Consider the following 13901-nt stretch of genomic DNA (forward strand, 5'->3'; position numbering starts at 1 on the left):
ACAAGACAGGTGAATGCCTTCATCATGACTGCCAGAGAGGGAGGAGGCCAACCTGGCACCACCATGGAGGTCCTCAAATCTACCAACCTGGCAGAGGCGAGCTGTGAGATGGCCCTGGCTTTTGTGGGACCACCTTCTGAAGGTCATCTGGAACTGGATGAGAAGTGCTCATGGATATAAGGTTAGGAGCAGTTTCTCCAAGAAACTCCCTCATAAAACCACAGGAAGATGGTGTTTGAGCTAGTTTTGATGGAGACACTTAAGCTCTTGAGAAACTGGATTATTTCCTGGAAGGGGAAACAGGACCACTGCAGAGATGCCTGAGTGAATTTCACTCCCTGGCTCCAGCCTCATCTGCTGCTGCAGGTTGACCTGGAGCCTGGAGTCCTTCTGTGGGGCTTACAGTGCAGCCAGCACTGCCCGAAGCTGTAGACACTTAGGGAAGGGGTGAGTACTACCAAAGTGAGGACTACTTAGGCAGCCTTGTGTTGTGAGTAGACTAAGCAGCAGAAATGCTACAGAGTGGGCCAGGCCCAGGGGTGAAGAAGCAACAAATCAGTGGAATGTTTGCAATGTTTTGGTCTTAGGAATTATACCAGGCCTCAAAGTCACAAAGCCTCTCTGTGGTCGAATGCCAGCCAGCCCTCACACAGGCATATGGCGGTGTGGGGAGATGCTGGGATCCATGTGGCAAGCTCCTGACCACACATCAACAGAGGGGTCAAAGACCCTCTGTGTCAGACTTGAGGAACTTGTAGAGAGTCATAAGCTGGGTAAATACAATTTTGAAAATCAGGCCTAGGGGAGTGTTTATAGCAAAATAGCAAGAAGAAAAATTTAGGCTTCACCAGCAACTGGGAAGGCTCCCAGATTCTCCTTGACTGTGGAGGAAAAGGTTGAAAGGAAGACCAAGGTAAGGAGACTCAAAGGGAACAGAAATCTTAAAGGGTTATTGGTTAAGTTGCTCACTGTCTGGTACATGATGGAGCCACCCTGTGCCATCTCCCTCTTACAAGCCTCAGGAAAGTCTAGAAGGTTCCTTTGGCTGGAGGAGAAAATGGGAGGCTGAGCCCTGTGGGCTTCAAGGCTGCCACAGTGGAGCTACACATGGATTACACAAATCACAGGGATCCACTTTGTGGAAGGAAATCCACTTTCTCCATTTTTTAACATTGACAGAATCCTAAAAATTAAATAGATCAATCTATGAAGTATGCAGCTCATTTGGAGCTCATGACAGACAAATGAAAATGCAAGGGCAAAGAAAATACACCAAATGCTGTCAGAAGCTGAGCCAACCATATTCTCTTGTCCTGTGTGCTCGTTTGCTAAGGTTGCCTCGTAACTAAGTACCACAGACTGGGTGGCTCAAACCATAGAAATTTATTCTTCTCACAATTCTGGAGGCTGGAAGTCCAAGATTAAGATGTCAAGAGGGCTGATCTCTTCTGACACCCCTCTCTTTGGCTTGCAGATAGCTGTCTTCTCCCTGTGTCCTCACATGGTCTTCCTTCTGTGTGGAAGGAAGACATGTCTGTGTCCGTGCCCAAATTTCCTCTTCTTATAAGGACACTACCCTAATGATCTCATTTTCACTTAATTACTTCTTTTCTTTTCTTTTAGATGGAGTCTAGTTCTGTCGCCAGGCTGGAGTGCAGTAGCACGATCTCAGCTCACTGCAACCTCCACCTCCTGGGTTCAAGTGATTCTCCTGCCTCAGCCTCCCAAATATCTGGGATTACAGGCACATGCCACCACACCCAGCTAATTTTTGTATTTTTAGTAGAGATGAGATTTCACCATGTTGGCCAGGATGGTCTCGATCTCCTGATCTTGTGATCTGCTCACCTCAGCCTCCCAAAGTGCTGGGATTACAGGCGTGAACCACCGCGCCCGGCTACTCAATTACTTCTTTAAAGGTTCCATCTCCAAATTCCAAGGTACTGGGAGCTAGGGCTTCAGCATTTGAATTTTGGGGAGACACAGTTCAACCCATAACATCCTCCATGCACAGCATCTTCTTTCTGCTAAGTTCCTGGAAAACACCGTTGTTGTTCTCTAGATCATAAACACTGCATCTATTTATGCAGATATCTGATATTTTTCCAGATATTTTCTCCCTTGTATCCTCTGTTTCTATGAATGTAAAAAACATGTTCTTCTAAATTTTATCTGACCTCTCCAGACTGTCTTTTCAGAGACAGACTTCCTGAGAAATGCATGGCTCCCCTACATGCTACAGGTTGTTTTATTGTGATTTCATTTAGTCCTCTAGAAAAAGCCAAGAAACCTGAAACCTATATCGGCAAAAAAAAAAAAGGACTGTCTTTCACATCTTTCAGACATTCTAACCTGTCATGACCCTCTTTCAGCCCCCGCCCCACCTCCAATCCAGCCCATCCAGTAAGACTTTGGGAACTTATCTGAGAACACCCTGGAAGGGTTAGAACACACAACTGTGTAGCACCATGTACAGCACATGGCATAAAGAAGGATGAAGATGGCAAGGCTTGGTGGCTCATGCCTGTAATCCCAGCACTTTGGGAGGCAGAGGTGGGTGGATCACCTGAGGTCGGGAGTTCGAGACCAGCCTGACCAACATGGAGAAACCCCGTCTCTACTAAAAATACAAAATTAGCCGGGCATGGTGGCCTATGCCTGTAATCCCAGCTACTTGGGAGGCTGAGGCAGGGGAATCACTTGAACCTGGGAGGCGGAGGTCACAGTGAGCTGAGATTGCGCCATTGCACTCCAGCCTGGGTAACAAGAGTGAAACTCTGTCTCAAAAAAAAAAAAAAAAAAAAAAAAAAGAAAGATGAAGATGACAGAGCAATTCACAGGGCTGAGAAGAAGAGTAGCCCCAGGAAATAGTAAGTTGATGTGAGAGCCCAGAATAGAGAAGACAGCCAGAGCAGCCCCTATGGAGCAAAGGTTGTAGGAAAGCCTTCTAGAAACATCACCTGAGTTGTGAGGATCTTGCTTCTTTTCAGCCATATCTCCACCAACCTCCTTACAAAAAAAACCTACACTCTAACCAATAGTAGTTATCATTCCCCAAACTCACTGTGCTTTCCTCTTTGCCTCAGCTGAAATCCTCACCTCTGTGTGGAATATTTTTTCTGCCCCAACCTCAACCTATTGAAATTCTATCCTTTCATGAAGATCAAGTTCTATTGTTGCACGAAGCCTTTAGTCATCCTCACAGTTGGGAAGTCTTCCCCCAGTCAGAGCTCTCAATGTATTTCACTGATGCCTCTTTCCCTGAAAGATTTGCATAGAAATGGAAGAGGCCACCTGCTAAAGGGGAACTACAATGCGTTTTGGTGTGATGACAATGATGAGGAGTATTTGCTGAGCATTTACTACACATCAAGCTCTTACTCAATGCATTTCTCATTTATCCTTCATAACCCTCAAAAGTGGCTATTATTATTTGTCCCATTTTACAGAGGAGGAAATAGCAGCTCATGGACACTTGTCACATAACAAGACAGTGGAAGAGTCAGGATTCAAACACAGATTTGCATGACTCCAGAGCCCATGTTCTCAGCCACTACAGACTTGGGTCCTAAGATCAATTATAGCAGTTACTTGCTTTGCAACTTTATATAACTCCATCTCTCTGAATCTCACTTTCATCATCTGTAACATGGAATGATAGTACCTTGTTGGGGTTAGCATGAGGATTAAATGAGATTACTTGTCTAAAATACCTTGCAGAGTGTGAGCTGTCTTGATAATTTATGGTGCATATAACTGGTGGTCTCCCTTTCTAGAATGTAAGCTTCTACAGAACAGAAAATGAGTCTTATTCATCTGGTATTTCCCTCAGCCCATAGCAGTGATTGGTGCACAATACTTACCAATGGAACACATTATTTATTTTCTTCCCTAATAGGCTTTAAAAACAGAGTATTTCTGAAATGGATTTCAGGCCATCCTGGGCTAGGTTGAAGCATGGGACACAAAATCTCTTCTAACCTAAGATTCTTTTTTTTTTTTTTTTTTTCTTGAGATGGAGTGTCTCTCTGTCACCCAGGCTGGAGTGCAGTGGCATGATCTCGGCTCACTACACCCTTTGCCTCCCAGGTTCAAGCAATTCTCTACCTCAGCCTCCCGAGTAGCTGGGATTACAGGCACCTGCCACCATGCCTGGCTAATTTTTGTATTTTTTGTAGAGACCGGATTTCACCATCTTGGCCAGGCTGGTCTTGAACTCCCGACCACTCACCTCAGCCTCCCAAAGTGGCCTTTGACATTCTAATCCAGAAACTATTCATGGAGAATTTTCTCTCTTCCAATTACTTCCTAAATCCCAAGAGAATTTCATGCAATACTGTTAATATTTTGTCTTGCTCAGAGCTAGAGTCAAATAGGGTAACCAACCACCTTGGTTGGCCTGGGTCTGTCTCAGTTTTAGAACTGAAAATCGTCAGCTGGGCTGGTTGCTCACGCCTGTAATCCCAGCACTTTGGGAGGCTGAGGCAGGCAGATCACCTGAGGTCAGCAATTCGAGACCAGCCTGGCCAACATGGTGAAACCCTGTCTCTACTAAAAATAGAAAAAAAAAAAAAATTAGCTGGGTGTGGTGGCACATGCCTTTAATACCAGCTAGTTGGGAGGCTCAGGCAGGAGAATCACTTGAACCCAGGAAGTGGAGGTTGCAGTGAGCCAAGATCTCACCTCTGCACTCCAGCTTGGGCTCTGCCTCAAAAAAAAAAAAAAAAAAAAAATTCAGCCCAGGAAACCCCTGAGATGGATTTCAGGCTCTGGCAAACTGGGAGACAGTTGGTCACCCTACAGTTGAACAAAAAGATTCATGATCATATAACAATAATTGATTGAATACTTACTGCATATCAAGTATGATGCATATACTTTATAGGTGGACTTTCAACCCAATTCTGCCTGCAACTCTAGAAGCTGATGATTCTGTGGAAGCAGATGTAACAATTCACAGCACAGACCTTAAGGAAATTCTTAGGAGAGGATTAACCTTCAGAAAGAATTGAAATAGTTTTCCATAGATTCCTCTCACATGTGGCTTTGGAGGGGCACAGGTGTTCATATTTGCTTTCCCCAGAAGTGGCAGAGGGAGGAGCCAAGCTTCCTGTTGTCTGTTTTTAATCTCACTTACTCAACTACAGGTTCTCCTTTATCCATCTTCATAAATCCTACATCACCCTTCATATAGGCAGTCCTTGATTTGCACAGCAGCACAGGACCATCAAAATGACTGTGCAAGCTGAAACCATGCTAAGCAGTCTTACTCATCAATGAGAAAAGTTACATTTCTTTTATGATATTTAAACTTTTTTTTTCAGACTGGACATGGTAGCTTATGCCTTTCCTTTGGGAGGCCAAGACAGGAAGATCATTCGAGCCAGGAGTTTGAGGCCAGCCTAGGCAATATAGCGAGACCCTGTCTTTACAAAATAATTTAAAAATTAGCTGGATGTGGTGGCACGCGCCTGTCATCCACTGCTTGGGAGGCTGAGGCAGGAGAATCACTTGAGCCCAGGAGTCTGAGGCTGCAGTGAGCCATGATCATGCCACTGCTCTCTAACCTGGGTGACAAAGCAAAACCCAGTCTCTAAAATAATGAAAATTAAGAGTTTTTATTCAAAATGTTAAAAACTCTTACTGTCAATTATAAATATATAGGGAAATGAAAAAAAGAGTAAAACTAATATTTATATAGTAGATGGTAATTTAAAACATTAGAAACATTGAGAATTGAAGTATTTTATTTCCTTGTAAAAAATGCATCATGAGTGGTGTGAATAATGCTTGCTTCTCATCATACAACTTATGATATAGAGCAAGCATTTTTTCTACATCTTGGCAAATTGTCATGCTCCTTTCTAAGTTTGGATCAGCTTCCAACATTTTCTCCTTTGCATTTTCAATGTTGTAAAATATATCCAAGAATATCTTTGATGTGAAGTTTTTGCCACTATTATTTTCTCTAGGGCATCTTCATTCATCTTTTTAATCACAACCACTTTCCTCATTTTTGTCAATAATTTTACCTTCATTAAGTTTCTCTGGCTTCATGGCTGGAAACTCTCACACTTGGGTGTTTCTTCTATTGACATTCAATTAGAAATCACTTCTAGAGCTGGGTACAGTGGCCCATGCCTGTAATCCCAGCACTTTTGGGAAGCTGAGGCTGGAGGATCAATTGAGGCCAGGAGTTCAAGGCCAGCCTTGGCAACATAGTTAGACACCCCTCCCCAACACCCCCCCCCCCACACACACACATAAAGTGAAAGCCTATAGTCCTAGCTACTCAAGAGACTGAGGTGGAAGAATTGGTAGTTTGAGGCCACAGTGAGGTATGATTGCACCACTGTACTCCAGCCTTGGTTATGGAATGAGACCCTGTCTCTAAAAAACTAAAAATTTTTTTACAGAAAAAAATCACTTTTAACATTCTCCCTTTTTGTTTTCTTGCTTCACTTTTATTTTTATTGGCCAATTCCTTCTTTTGATTTTCTATTTATGTAAAATGTCACATGGATTTATCACCAGGAGACAAGGAAGCAACACAACTACAGGCTTTGCAGTCTGCATATGAACTTAACAACAGATGCACAGGACAGACATTGAAAGAAGTGACGTGATTAGTCATGGTTATGTTGCACATCTATTATTTGTGTAGGGATTTGTGGACTGAAGAGCTAGCAGCAATGTCTGTGATTGGTTGTATTTATCCAATTGCTCACAATTAATATGTCATGATAACTGGAATATAAACTGTGATCCCAATTGTTCCTTAAGGTTTTATCAACATCTCAGAAGGAACCTGTTAAATATTTCCAAAATATCAGAGAAGAGATTACAATTAAAATCTACTGTAGTATTTCCCAGCGTTTCTTTAGATTTGCCTTTAGATTTGAGGTCAAGTGCAATAGAAGTCTAGTGCTAATTAACTAAATTGTGCCAAATAAAAATTTGTACATATCAGAACCAGACAAAAGGAGGACTGATGGTAGTATAACTGTTTCACCTCTACCTGGTCTCCTCTGCTAAGTTCCTCCTTAAAAAGTATCCATTTCCTGTCCCATGGATATTTTACCTCTCTTAAAGTTGTGGAATGCAAATAAGGGGAAATCAATATTTAAATTCTGTGTATACAACCAACAGCTGGGTAATGGATTATTTTCCATCTTTGATATGGAAAGATCAGATAGCATTTGCTGAATGCCTACTAGGTGCCAACAACTGTTAGGTGCTTTAAATAAAAATGTCAACAATCAACAGAACATACATATGAGATGGGCAATATTGTGCTCATTTCATACTACAGATGAGAAACAGCCTTAAAAAGGTGAAGTAATTTGACCAAGGTATAGGCAAAACAGTGGAGCCAATATTTGAACACGAGTCTGTCTAAAGGTAAGCCCCTGGCTTTCACCCTTCACTCTTTTACCTCCCGTATGTCCTAAAGCATTGCCCCTTCATTTCCTACATGAGCTGAGCACCTGGAATTTCATACCTCAGTGCTACTTTAGCCCCTGGTATTGTCACCAACACAGCATCTACAAGATAGTTCTATGGAACTTGTCACAGAGTTCTGCAAAACAAATCTCTTTTGGTAAATAAGTTTTAAACATAAAGTTTTAAATTAGAAAAATAAATGTTTTGAGCCTCCACAGGGATTCCAATTGTTCCCTAAGGTTGTATTGACTGCTCGAAGGAAACTGTTACAATATTTCCAAAATATCACAGAAGAGATTACAATAAAAAGCTACAGTAGTACTTACCAGCTTTTCTTGTTGACAGTGGCCATATATGAAAAGCAGTTCCCCTGATCTGCCTGGGCAGTTTCATCCCTGCAGAGCTGGGATGAATGACAAATTCAAAACCTCTCTTTACACGTGGATTTGAACAAGAAATCTCCAGGAAGCAGGTTTGAAGAGATGGGATCCAGACACCTCCTAAGCCTCTTGTTTTCAAATTTGTGTGCATGTTGGAATCACCTGGCCATCTTTTTAAAACTGCTGATGCCTGTATGTGCCCCCTCCTCCCAAGATTCTGATTTCATTGGCTCAGGGTGAAGCCTCAGCATCATAAATTTTTTTTTAATAGAGTCTTGCCCTGTTGCCCAGGCTGGAGTGCAGTGGTGCAATCTCGGCTCACTGCAACCTCCGCCTCCCAGGTTCAGGCAATTCTCATGCCCCAGCCTCCTGAGTAGCTGGAAATGCAGGTGCACACCACCACACCCACCTAATTTTTTGTATTTTTAGTGGAGATGGGGTTTCACCATGTTGACCAGGCTGATCTCGAACTCCTGAGCTCAGGCAATCCACCTGCCTCAGACTCCCAAAGTGCTGAGATTACAGGCGTAGCCACCACACCTGGCCAGCATCACGAGTTTTAAAGGCTTCCCAGGTGAGTCTGATATGTGGCAAAGTCTGAGAGCCACCGACCTAGGCAATCTAATCAGAAAAGATTTCCACAGATGTACTAATGATATTAACTATTAGTACTTGGGGTACGTTTTAATTAAGTTATAGCTAGGAATGATAATGGCTAACATGTGAATCACTATGAAAGATATTTTTTAAACAAAGACTATAGACTGAAAAATAAAAAGGTATGCAAATTATGCAAAAGCAAACACAAAACAATGTTATGGCGTGTGTGTGTGTGTGTGTGTGTGTGTGTGTGTGTGTGTGCACATGTGCACGTGACTGTAATTGCACACTATAAGCACTCTGAGATTGGGCTGGTTGTCAATGAAGACTTCAGCATTACATGTAAGAGAATATACTGATGTGTTACTTTGTATAAATAAAGTAGACTTTATAATTCATTGTTTTGGGTTTGTTTCTAAAAGAGATTATTCCTTTTGGGCCATAGCCTCCAGGTGGAGAAAGGAGACTGCACTAAGAATGGGCCGAGTCATCAGACAGCTGAAGATAATATAGGAAAATGGAAATAAACAAGGAGTAACTTAATTTTATCCCAGACTTTGGCATACGCCCAAAACAAGAAGTCATTCTCTCTCCTAAAAGAAGGGGCACTATTTGTACCTTTAGAGACTGTCTTGTTCTGAATCATTTTTCCCATCTGTTTTGTGGGAGAGATACAAGCCGATTTTTCCCCCAACCATCATGGAGATTTTATTTTAATTCGGGCACAATTGAAGTGACTAAACAAAGTGCAGGAAAACTTCTTGAGGTTGCAAGAGTGAGCAAAAATATGGCAAAGGGACCTTAATATATATACACGTAAGATCATAAATTATAAGGAAGTTTTCTAAAATGATTACACAGAATGATGGGTTCTGGGATATTCGTTATTGCCAAGAAAGAGTACCTTGAAGACATTGTAGACTACAGAACTGGAAGTGGCCCAAAGATGCATAAGAAAAATAATAACAATAACAAAAGTCACTTATTGAGTGGTTATAATATACCAGCTTACCATTTTAAGCACCTTGCTTTAATTATTTTATTTTATCCTTATAAGGCAATATACTATGATCAGCCTGATTTTACAAATGTATATGAGATTAAGTAATTTATCCAAGGTCACATGTCTCATAAGAGACAGTGCGGTGCCCTATCAAGGCACTTAACCTCTGGGCTAACCACTGCTCTTAGCAGTAAGGGTGATGTTTCCCCAAGTAGGCACTAGAAACAACAGGCATGATACCAGCAACAATGGCAAAAAGATTCCATGGTCAGATTTACAGGGTAAAACTCTTACTAAGGACATGTCCATAATATGCTAATGTAAATTAAGAAAATAAAAGAGACGGCGATCACATGATTTGACTTTAGAGTTTTATTTTTACAGATGAAAGTGTGAAGTATGCTGTGGAAAATGCTGTTTCAGGTTGGTTTCCTTATGGAGATGATAAAATGAACTTTCTGGGAGGGGTAATGATTGAGAGGATCTGGTGGTGATGGACCTGCATGACCCTAAAGAGACTCAGCTGGAGGGAGGTCTGAGGCTGAATTTGGGGAGCATGAGTGGCTGACAAAGAAAGACAGCACAGAAATGGGGAACAGAGAGGAGGTCAAACTGGAAAAATCAAAGCAGAACTGTGACCAACACAAGGAAGTGGCTCAGCAGTCAGCAGATGGGATGTAAGTAGATACAAGGAGGGAATTAAGCACTAAGGCAGAACTGAGTTTCTTGAACAATGACAAAAGGTGGGGCAGGGGCATCAGGAACAGGTTCAAAGTTTACACATAAAAATTGGGCTCAGAGTCAGGACTAATAAGAGGCAAGCTTGGCATCTCAGAGTTCCAGAAAGAAAGGAAGTACTAAAAGCAAAAAACAAAAAACCCTACATTGACAGTGATATGTCAAAAGGCCACAGGAACCAACTGAAAGAGCTCCCAATGGCCAAAGCTGGAACAATTTGAGCAACAAAACAAAGTAGTACTGAATTATAACCCAAAGTATAAAATAAATATCCATATATCCACGCTGATATTAATAAGTGATTAGATAAATTAATAAATGGGGAGGAGAGACAAATCTCCCATGCAGAAGAATTCTGAAGAATTTATGTAGATACTCCACACTCAAGGTAGGAGAACATAAATCCTCACTCCTTTAGTGTAAGTTGCACATAGTAAATTCCTTGCAAAGAGTACAGCAGGGAAAGGGTCAGGGGAGAGTCAATTTACAATCAAGAAACCTGACAAACATTACTTTAGCAGGGTGATTGATATGGTTTTGCTGTTTCCTTACCCAAATGTCATCTTGAATTCCTATGTGTTGTGGGAGGGACCTACCTGGTGGGAAGTAATTGAATCATGGGAGCAGGTCTTTCCCATGCCATCCTTGTGATAGTGAATAAGTTTCATGAGATCTGATGGTTTTAAAAAGGAGAGTTTCCCTGCACACACTCTCTTCTCTTGTCTGCCAACCTGTGAGACGTGCCTTTCACCTACCGCCATGATTGTGAGGCCTCCCCAGCCACATGGAACTGTGAGTTCATTAAAGCTCTTTCTTTTGTAAATTGCCCAGTCTCGGGTATGTCTTTATTAGCAGCATGAAAACGGACTAATACGGTGATCAAAGCCATATCAACAGTGATGAATTATGTTGAGAACACAGACCCTCAATACACAGTAACAGGAATGGTACTTTATCACTGTGATCTTCCTTCCAAAAACCCATAACCCCAGTCTAATCACGAGAAAACCATCAGATAAATTCCAGTAGGGGGGTATCCTACAAAATGCTTGATCAGTACTCCTCAAAACTGTCAAAGTCACCAAAAAGTCTGAGAAACAGTCACAGCCAACCAGGAGCCTAAGGAGACATGACAAATAAGTGCCACATGGAACCCTGGATGAGATCCAGAGGGAGAAAAAGGACATTAAGTAGAAACTAAGGAAATGTGAGCAAACTATGGACTTTGGTTCGCAATAATGTATCAATACTGGTTCATTTGTCATAACAAACCCACCATAAGGAAGGTGATATTAGCAATGGGGTAAACTGGGTGACAGAGTGTACTGTACAGGGGAACTCTATACTATCTTCTCAATTTTCCTGTGAATCTATCACTGTTCTAAAAAGTAAAGTTTATTAAAAAAAAAAAAAAAAAGTTTGAGCTCTCACTTTCCCCTCCCCACATCTTATGTTTAGGGCCTGTTATGGGTTGAATTATTTACCCCCAAAATGCATATGTCCAAGTCCTAACACCTAGGACCTCAGTATGACTTTATTTGGAGGTGAGGTCTTTACAGAGGTAATCAAGTGAAAGTGGGGTCATTAGAGTGAGCCCTAATCCATTATGACTAGTGTCCTTATAAAGAAGAGCTATGCACAGACGGAAGACACAGAGAGAAGATGGGCATCTACAAGGCCAAAGAGAGAGGCCTAGAACAAATCTTTCCTTCACAACCTGCAGAAGGACTCTGACAACATTTTGATCTGGTCTTCCAGACACCAGAACTGGGAGATGATAAATTTCTGTTGTTTAAGCCACCTGGTTCGTGGCATTTTGTTACGGCAGTCTTTGCACACTAATAAAGGGGCCAAAGAGGAGGGGTTCAACTCGATTGCCCCAGAGCAGAAGGATATAGGAGCTGGTGCTTTGAGCTGGAAGGGGGATAGACCTAAACCCTGTAAGTTGATTTCTCAGTGTTATGAAGCGGGGTGGAGGCTTGGAGTTTCTTTGAAATCCTTGCCCCGCTTACACAGGGCTTCCCAGACATTGGGGTGTTATCATGGTTAGATTCTGCAAGCCACAGCCTCAAACCCTGGAAGAATGTCTGTGACAAAGCTTGCAGATAGTAAATCAGGCCACCAGGAAAGGAGATCCCCTGGATTTCGGTGTCCCAAAGGCACCAAGAAGGATAATGACCACAAGTGATGGAGAAGGGGCCAGCCGGACATGGTGGCTCACGCCTGTAATCCCAGCACTTTGGGAGGCTGAGGTGGGCAGATCACGAGGTCAAGAGATTGAGACCATCCTGGCTAACACGGTGAAACCCCATCTCTACTGAAAATACAAAAAATTAGCCGGGTGCAGTGGCAGGCGCCTGTAGTCCCAGCCACTCGGGAGGCTGAGGCAGGAGAATGGCGTGAACCCAGGAGGCGGAGCTTGCAGTGAGCGGAGATCCGGCCACTGCACTCCAGCCTGGGCAACAGAGCGAGACTCCGTCTCAAAAAAAAAAAAAAAAAAAAAAAAAGGGCCTCCTCTCTCATTTTTTAAGCACCACATAAGCCCCAAGGATCGTGTTATTATAACCTTATGAAAGAGAATGGTTTCCCTAAAATTTAATTTTGATAAGATTTTTCAACCCTTAAAAGCAAAGGCTCAGACCCACAGTTAATTGAGAAATGTAACTTTTTTTTTTTTCTTTTTATAGAGACGGGGACTTGTTATGTTGCCCAAGCTGGTCTTGAACTCCTGGCCTCTAGCAATCTTCCCACCTTGGCCTTTCAAAATGTTGGGATTATAGGAGTGAGCCAACACATCTGGCCAGAAATGTGACATTTTTGATCCAATGGTTGGGGTTCAAATTCAAGCTTGTTAAACAAATTAAGAAAATCAAAATCACCTATAACCCATCGTCTTATACCCATAACTTTCCAGAACACAGGTTGGCTCCTACAGATAATTTTACAATAGGCAGAATGCTAGCAACATTTTATGAGCTGTGGTATGCTTTCTCTAGGCTGTCTGTGATAGGTTGCCTTCATGGAGAGTCCAGAATCAAGACTGGGACGAGGGGGCTGTTGCTTAAGGCTTGAGCCAGATGTTGGATCTCCCCAGCAAGAGCATAGGTCATTTCTGGGACCTTCCCTTTCATCCTCACCAGAGTTCAACACCCACTCTGACAGGGAAAATGCAGAGGACCTACCATGAGCACATGAAATTCTGAAGCGTAACCCATCAGACTTCTCCTCAGCCTGGCCCTCAAGACAACTAGGTCATCACTGATTCCAGATTCTCCTTATTCCAGACTCCACCCCCTGCAGTGTTCTACGTCTTCTGAAAGGGCCGGTGCAGGGCGCCCATGACTTGTCATTTTTCCTAGGTCAGCACATCCTTGTTCTCACCACTGGAAGTCAAGGCTGAAAAATCTGATTTGGTTACACCTGGCTTACTGGCACTATTTACTGGTGTGCACAGCAGATTTCATTTATGATAAGTCTGTTGAAAATGTCACTTTGGGGCTTTGAGGGGTGGTGGGGGTCAGGGGGTGGATGCTGCATTTTGTTTTGGAAAAGAGGGCAGGACTTTTGCCTATGCTTTTCCAATAGGAGGAAAAATTAAGTTCACGGTTTGATTCCTAAAGAATCAAAAAGTGGAGCTAGATAAAAATCATACCAATAGGCATTTGGGAGATCCCAAGCCTTTTTCTTTTCCAGGAGAAACTTGAGTTTGAGTTTTCAAAATGAACAAAATATTTCCA

The 13901-nt window shown here is 42.4% G+C and overlaps 2 long non-coding RNA genes across 2 annotated transcripts in view; one reads left to right on the forward strand and one right to left on the reverse strand.

Annotated features, from left to right (window-relative positions):
* Window positions 1-8272, forward strand: LOC130541427 (uncharacterized). Its single transcript, XR_008955483.1, has 3 exons — window positions 1-181; window positions 7313-7401; window positions 7789-8272. It is a non-coding gene; the product is annotated as an uncharacterized LOC130541427 (long non-coding RNA).
* LOC130541428 (uncharacterized) overlaps window positions 1-13424 on the reverse strand; it is a 102610-nt gene extending 89186 nt beyond the window's left edge. The window contains exon 1 of the long non-coding RNA XR_008955484.1: window positions 13347-13424. This is a non-coding gene — a long non-coding RNA (uncharacterized LOC130541428). The remainder of the gene's footprint in view (window positions 1-13346) is intronic.
* Window positions 13425-13901: the final 477 nt, after the last annotated feature.

The sequence above is a fragment of the Pan paniscus genome, chromosome 3 (assembly GCF_029289425.2).
Source record: "Pan paniscus chromosome 3, NHGRI_mPanPan1-v2.0_pri, whole genome shotgun sequence".
Taxonomy (NCBI): domain Eukaryota; kingdom Metazoa; phylum Chordata; class Mammalia; order Primates; family Hominidae; genus Pan; species Pan paniscus.